This window comes from Dipodomys spectabilis, unplaced genomic scaffold (genome assembly GCF_019054845.1).
Source record: "Dipodomys spectabilis isolate Male_0828 unplaced genomic scaffold, ASM1905484v1 ptg000228l, whole genome shotgun sequence".
Taxonomy (NCBI): domain Eukaryota; kingdom Metazoa; phylum Chordata; class Mammalia; order Rodentia; family Heteromyidae; genus Dipodomys; species Dipodomys spectabilis.
This window is the reverse complement of record NW_024870905.1, coordinates 2,277,615-2,285,505: the sequence shown is the minus strand read 5'-3', so window position 1 is coordinate 2,285,505 and position 7,891 is coordinate 2,277,615. Positions and strand designations below refer to the sequence as shown.

General features: G+C 33.1%; 1 pseudogene; it reads left to right on the top strand.

Moving 5' to 3' along the window:
• Positions 1–5,554: 5,554 nt before the first annotated feature.
• On the top strand, positions 5,555–5,654 carry LOC122123447 (annotated as a pseudogene).
• Positions 5,655–7,891: the final 2,237 nt, after the last annotated feature.

Here is a 7,891-nt window from a genome sequence, read left to right as displayed (position 1 = left end):
CCATTCAAATTAGATGCCAAATAGTATTGATTTTTAGAAAGTTGCTACATAAAATAAAGAATAATATTTACATTAACAATACAGTGAAATTATATTTTATGCAGCTTATTTTTTAATTTAGTTTTATTGTCAAATTGATGTACAATGGGGTTCCAGTAATTGTACGGTAGTGAATACATAACTTTTCAAACTTGTTACCCCCTCTTTCATTTTTCTCACAGTTTTCTTTCACTTCAATACTCCTCACAAGTTGTAATGTACATTTCCAACATATTGTCTTGTGAGTAATGCTATTGCATTGTCTTCCCCTTTGTCCTTTGTCTCGCCATTTTGTTGTTCCTCTTCCCTTCCCTAATTAAGGTAAATGTATACACAGGCTACCAAAATCAAATAGAGCCAAGGACAAACCACAGGGGTAAAAACCCAAAGAAAATAGAAATCACATAGTACATTAAAAACAACTGCAAAAAAACCTCTGTTTCCATATCTTGGAGTTCATTTTGCTCAGCATCAGCTTATATCTTCATATAGACACATAAAGCCACTGGAAAATAATAGGTGCCTGGACACTATATCATGTGAACAACATGTTAGAGTTTTTTATGGTAAAGGTTGAATTAGGATTGGGGAAAACGTGATTTTGATAAAGGGATTTCAAAAGAGTTAAAAAATTATGACAGGCATATTTTAATTGTTCAAACTTTTTAACAACTTAGCCTATTAAGAAAATTGCTTGGGAAAATAGGCTTTCATGCAAATAAAGCTATGGAGACTTAGTTGAGAGGGAGAAATGTGGGTAAAGATAGCTCATTTTCACAATAAACAAACAAACTTCAGAAACCTTACTGTAAATCCTGTAGGTTCCCTTGAGAATTGTCCTTACCCAGGAAATATACTCTCACTGTGTGAAATTCAAAGTTCTTAAAAAAACCTAAGACATCAAAATTTGTGAATTGAACTTTAATTACCAAAATTATTCTTTGAAAAAGATAATTTGGATCAAAATATTTAGGCAGAAAGTGCCCTCCAAAATGAAAGAAGGTATTGGGTTCACGCTTTTCTGTTTGTAACACTTTCCCCAATGTCTTTGCACGTGAAGCACTGAAACACAGAAAAAAAATCTGATTGGATACTCCAATGATTACACATTTCTAAGCAGCTCACAAAAAATAATATCCTTATCAACATGAGGTAGTGAAGACTTCTCATTACATAAGCCAAAAAGTTTGGGATCAGAAAAGAATTGAGAAAATTGAAAGGGTAAGCAAACAATGTTCTTACAAGCCCTATCTAAGCATATTGACTTCAGCAGAGGAGGGGGGCCAGAAATTTTGATATAGATTTTCTTAGTATTTTTGCTACCTAAAGTGATTTTACAGAGCCTATATGGCTCACTACAATGCAGAATAGATTGAATGAAGACAGGAAAATAAATTCTATGTTCAAATGAGGCAACTTCAAAGAGTTTTAAAAGAGAAACCATGAAGATATAGAGGGGCGGGGTGAGGAGGATATCTTATAGACTTTCAGCTTCACTGCACTTGAGGCCAAGAAGCTGTGCTTAATTGGAAATCAGGCAAGAGCTAAGAGGAGGACATAGATTTAGGACTTACAAGCATTGTCTTTTGTAACAGACACTGTCACCCAAGGTATGGATGATTTAACTCTATTCTTTTCCATACATCTTGCTGAGCAAATGCAAGACCAAGAGAAAAATAATCTATTGAAATATTTTTGCAAAGTATAACTTGACTGATCCTGATATGGTATCTAAGGAGAGTCCTAAGAGAGAACATAAAAGTGGAATATACTTTGGTTTCCTCTAAGCATCTTGTTAGCAAAATATATTTTTGAGGTTAGAAGTGATTGAACCAAAAATTAATGGAGTACTTATTTTTGTGACACTTTAGACACAAGAAGACTTTCAAGGTAAAGAAAAAACGTATAGCTAAATATTTGTGATCACAACTTCTTGGACTGGTTTTGTGGAGACAAAGTTTTACATTAGAGTTTGTCCTCATTAACATAGATGTTGGTTTTTTGTGGCAACCAAATGCAACTGTGAAGTTTAATGGACTCTCTTAGACAAGTAAACAGCATGGTAGAAAAAATGGCAAATAATATTTAGTAAATTAGTTTGGTTAATTACTTTGCCAGAACAAAGAATGAAAGATATAATTCAAAATCACTTGACTTAAAAGTTTGACGAAAGAGTAGTGAAGAGAGATGAAAGAAAACATAGAGGACTTTTCTGTCTCCAGTGGAGTAATGGGTTCTTGATCTTGTTTCTTCCATTCTATCTTCACAAGCTAACAGGGGTGGCTGAGGACTGGATTATCCATTGCAGACAAAGAGAACTCACAGAAAAAAATATTTGCAGCAGATGTAGGTGATTCTTAACCTTAGACAATCTATTTAAATCTGTTCAAAATTCTCTGCTACCCAAAACTGCCCTCTTTGAACAGCTTTGTTTGCTTTTCCCAACACTACCCTTCATTGACTATTTAAAATTTTGAGAGGTCACATTCATCCTCTCTAGAGATTGCTGTTTGGTTGTGATTTTTGTGTGTTTTTGTATTTTGTTGTGTTTTCTAACTAAATTACAAAAGGTTTTGCAAGTGTATTACAAAAAATATGTCCATCTAATTGTCCAATGCTCCTTGATCAGAGTGACTCCTTCTATCATTCTCAACCAACCCCTTCTCCAAGATTTATTTCAGATTTACCACTTCCCTTATCACATGTGTACATTGAGTATTCTAGCTGTGCATGCCCCTTGTTCCATTTTTCATTCATTCTATGCCTTTACTATTATTCCTCTCTGGTTTCAACTTCCTGATAGTCATTCTGTTAAACTGTCTGTTAATATTTTGAAAGGTTTATATACATTCCACGGAGTTTCAATCCTGCATATACTTGAACTGATGTCAGCTTATATTTCCATAATTCATTCATCTGCAATAACAATTTGCAAGACTGGAGATGTGAAGCACCTAGACATGATTTTATTCTCATCCATTTGGAAGATTAATCTTTAGTCAACAAGAAAGTTTAAATATGGCTTAGAATATATTCCTAACTACAAAATTTTATAAATGGCTTTGTAAAAAGTTTTGTGATTATTTTATTTTACATGGGATAATATTTTCTACTACCTATAAGTTTTGGAAAAAGAAGAAAACCACGATTTACTACTATAGAGGAATATGGTAGAAACAGAAGACAGATTTTATGTTTGTCATATCTCTGATGAGTACCCATATTCATGACTTTAAGTCATATTTCTTACTATGTTAGATAGATAGGGAAAACATAAAACAACATATGATAAGGCATCTATTTGTGACTTTTCAAAATGTACCTTATTAAGTGATGAAACTTACTTTATTAGGTAGTTTTTGGGTTTGTATTATTGGAGGTCGTTCTATTTGACACATTTCTGGAAGGCACCTACTGAACAACACAAATGGTGGGTGGTACTATTTCTACACTTTAATGAATGGTTGAACCTGCTTGGCATTAGTGCTGGATAAATAAATCAACTCTATTGTAATTTGCACCCTAAACTTGAAAATTTTGTAATGTCACTATCGTTTACTTGTCAAATGTTATTTTGGTGAATGTGATTTTTAAAAGATTATTTCAAAAGGAATCTGTTTTCAGGAGATTAAATGTAGGTTGTCATTTGTTTGTGAATGATAACATTTTTATACAACAGAACCAAGTTTTACTGAAGTACCAGTATTTTGAAGCATTAACGATATTCTCAATTAATGTTTTTGTGAATTATATTTGACCTGAAGTCAAGTTTTCCTAGCCTTGGTAGACTAATTATGGATCTATCGTTCTAGGAACTAATTTTTTGGCCTACTTATGCTGGACAGAAATCTCTCAGTAATCATCAGAAGAGGGGTATTAAAAATAATTTTGTGACATTTGTGATCTTGGTCACACATATGGGCTGGTCATTTGTTTGAAAGTTTGAATTACTGTACTTTCAGATTTTGTGATCTCATCTTTCATTTTAAGTTGCACTGCATTTCACAATTGCAAACTGCTAATTCCGGTGTCATAAGGAATTGAGATGGATTTTCAATTACTTTCTGTTGACATGTTTCATGAGTCTAGGTGAGAAATCTTGCCCTTGTTATCTGATGAAGCAGATAACTGGGACCTGGGATCCTAGGACCCATGGGTCCTGCAGAAGAGTAATACATTTTAGATATCATATCATAAAATTTGGGTATAATCAGTAGGAAGGCTTCCGAAATTGGAGAAAAATATTTTGGAATCAGTGAGTTAAAACAATAAACAGAGCAGCAGAGTAAAGTCCCTTATAGATTAGAGGAAAACAACAATTTTTTTTTTACAATGTGAATTCAGAAGACCAAGAACACTTAGAAGGTATCAAAAGTTTATACCAAAGACATTGCATTGATACTTTTTATATTCAAATGTACATTCTAAACCTTATTATTTATATCCCAATCTATTTATTGTAATAAATATCTATTTATTTGTCAAATTATCAATTAATTCTAGTAAGTTTCACTGTGTGAAATAAAATATTAGCACGTATAAAGATAAAATATGTAACTATATATAATATAAGAAAAAGGCACATGTTTTTCAATGTATTGTTGTGGTTAGGGTATCAAAGGCAACTGTGTTTTAAAGTATTATTCCATTATTTCTACCTCAGTGTTGGTAGAGTTGGACCTAAAGCTTTACCATTTGTAGATTTACAGCCTAGACGCAAGAGGAAACAATGTGATAAACATTACCAATTTAAGGCCTAATATCAAGGAGAAACATATAGACTTCTCTTGTAACTATGAAAATATTGGGTGAAAGAAAGGCAGTAGTGTAAATTCCTGCCTGGTTGGATGGTAGACTGGCCAGGACATTAGGTAATCATGCATGTCAAAACTTTTTCACATTCTTGGCTTTAGCTACTTTTGAAATATTAGGTATAAGAAACAATTATATTTTGATAAAATACCTTCTAGTCTAAACGATTCTGTCTTAATTGTTCATCTCTCTATGATCCTTTTTAACTAAGATTAGTTTTGTTCCAGTAAGACAATCTATGCTGTCAGGGTAAGATATTCTGGTTGGTCTGTTGCTACATGGAAGAAGAGTAAAGGGTCAGGTAGACATTTGTGCCAGTAAGACCTCATTTAGGAATTTTAAGCTGCAGAAGTTTAGAAGGAGCTCTTAAGCAAGGCTTGCTTTGAATCCATTAGCTCCACAAAGCTAACTCAGTTGATAAATAAGTACTTGAAAAGCTATCACCTTTGGACCTAGCTATAAAGGCTTCAAAGTATGATCAAATTTAAAATGAAAAAGACTTAAAATAGTCATTGACGAAAAAATTGCAAATGTGAGCAATCGACCAAACAATATGTTTTTTCCAATATACACAGAATTTTAGAGAAGTAAGATCAATAGCATTTTTAGGAACAATAAGGTTTCCTGGTTACAAAAAGTCAACTAAGGATATATGCCTTTATAAAGATTGCATCATTAACTACTTAACTTTAGAGGATACTACATGCTTCAGCAGCACATTTACCCAAATTACAACAATGTAGAGATTATCATGGCACTTGCACAAGGATGATATGAAAATTTGTGAAGTATTCCATATTTTTCATTCTTCAGATGTAAGAAATGAAAAACAGTTATTAAAAAATTGATTACAAAAATACAAGTCATTATGTCAAAAATGAACTTTACAACTTTGGTGCGGGGAGGGAGCTAGTGAGGAGGATTGAGTGGGGGGGGGGGACAGAGGGAGGATGGGAAGGGATGGGAAGGGGAAACAAAGGAGGAGGCTACAATGCTTGATAAGAAATTTACTCATTATCTTGCCCATGTAATTGTAACCCCTCCGTACAGTATTTTCACAATAAAAAACTAAAAAAATACAAATGTAACAACACATATAATTCATTGAACTTAAAGTTAGTTAGACATCAGTGTATTAAATCCTCACCTTAGAAAGGCCTTTATATAGCATAATCTTTACAAAACTTTTGAAAGTAGATAACATTGTCATTTTATCCCAAAGAAGTAAAATACTATAAGGACTTAGGTAAAAAAGGAATCTTAAACTTTTTCTATATGGAATGCTATCTGAAATAACACATTTATTAATGAACCTATATATTATAAAACAATGTAGAATTCAAAGTATTATATCTAGGAGAGAATGAAATAGATTATGGGCATTATACAAACAAAATACAGATTATTTTAAAATATACTTTTTTCAGACAAGTATCAGAAATATTTTCAGTTTCTGTACTACTCATTTCAACAGATAAGTTAAAATGATTTCTGATTTAAAAAATCACAAACTCTGCAGAAATCATTATAGATGTATACAAACAACTCTTGAATACAATTAGACATCAAAGTCAGGCAATTCACTTGAAGAATACCATTGAATCCATGAATTTTTAAAGTAAGATATTGCCGTTGCTCTGTATTGTGAAAATATTTTGTACAGACACAAAGATGGATTGGCATTTTTGAAAATTAAGAAACTTAACCAAACCATTATGACTTAGGAGAACAATTTTTACAGCCTTCCATAACTTCAACGAGGTAGTGATACGTATTTATTCTTTTGGCAATATTAAATGCAGTTTCTTTCAAGTTGTGCTTCAGACTTTGATATAATGCTTCAATAGAAGGAGATGGAGCACATCTTTGCTATTTCTATTCCAAGCAGCAAGATGCAAGGGGGTTAAGAGAACTTTAGTTTGGGCATTGGTATCTACATAGTGATGAACTAAGAAAGAATCCACTCTTGTATTATTCAACATATAAGCACTGAGCAGGGGTGTCCAGCCATTCACAGTAATTGCATGAATATCTGCCTTGAGCCACCAACTCATGTAAGATTCCTGATGAAGAGAGGTATACTCATCATCATCCCTAGTATTCACATGAGTGGCCTTTTTGGAAAGTAGTCTCTGCACTGTAGTAAGCCGATTACTTTCAGCAGCCCACAGAAAAATTTGCTTGAATACGTCTCCACTTTTTTTTGCAAATGATACCATTCCTCACTTTTTTATCTTGTTCCTTGTCTTCATCAGAATTGCCTAACCAGAGACACTGAGTACCAGTGGGAATCAGGTACACATGTATTCCCCAATAGTTCACGTTGGTTGAACTGCTCAGAAAAATCCAGTGAATTTTCTACATCTGTTATTTCACCATGATTTTTTTCTCTTTTTCCATTTTTACTATTTGAAATTATTCTAACTGGAGAGTAGGGAATTGATAGAGAGCAGAGGAAATGTTTTCCTCCATATTGAAAGGTACAGACTGAAAATGAGGACCAGTGGTGTCTTCATGTGCAGCTTATTCTAGGAATGAGAAAATATGAAATAATGCCTTCTATGTAAATGATTTGGGGAATGGCAGAGCAGAAAGTGAAATGATGCAACCAAAAATATAAAAGCAAGATAAATTAGGATAATTATGGAGCAGTCATATTATCTATGAGAACCATGAAAGGGACAGAGGAAGAGAGAGACAGATGTGCAATGACCTAGCTAGCCACAAAATCCAGGCCTCGGATCAATTTATAGAGAAAACAATTTTATTTTTTAAAAGAGATGGAAATAGAATTTATGTATTTACTTGAAATTAGTAAATACACTTTTAATAGCCTACATAAAGAGACATAGCTTTGACCAAATTACAGACAAGGATCTAAATCCCTGATAATTCTAGTAACAGATCTGACTGAAATCAGTTGAATATCACTTTTCCTGTAGAGTGAAGGAATAGGTCCAGGCTAGGAAAGCAGCTAGAGAAGGCAGACCGATTGTATCTGAGACAAAACTTTGTGGAAAATGGTATCAAGGATTAATTA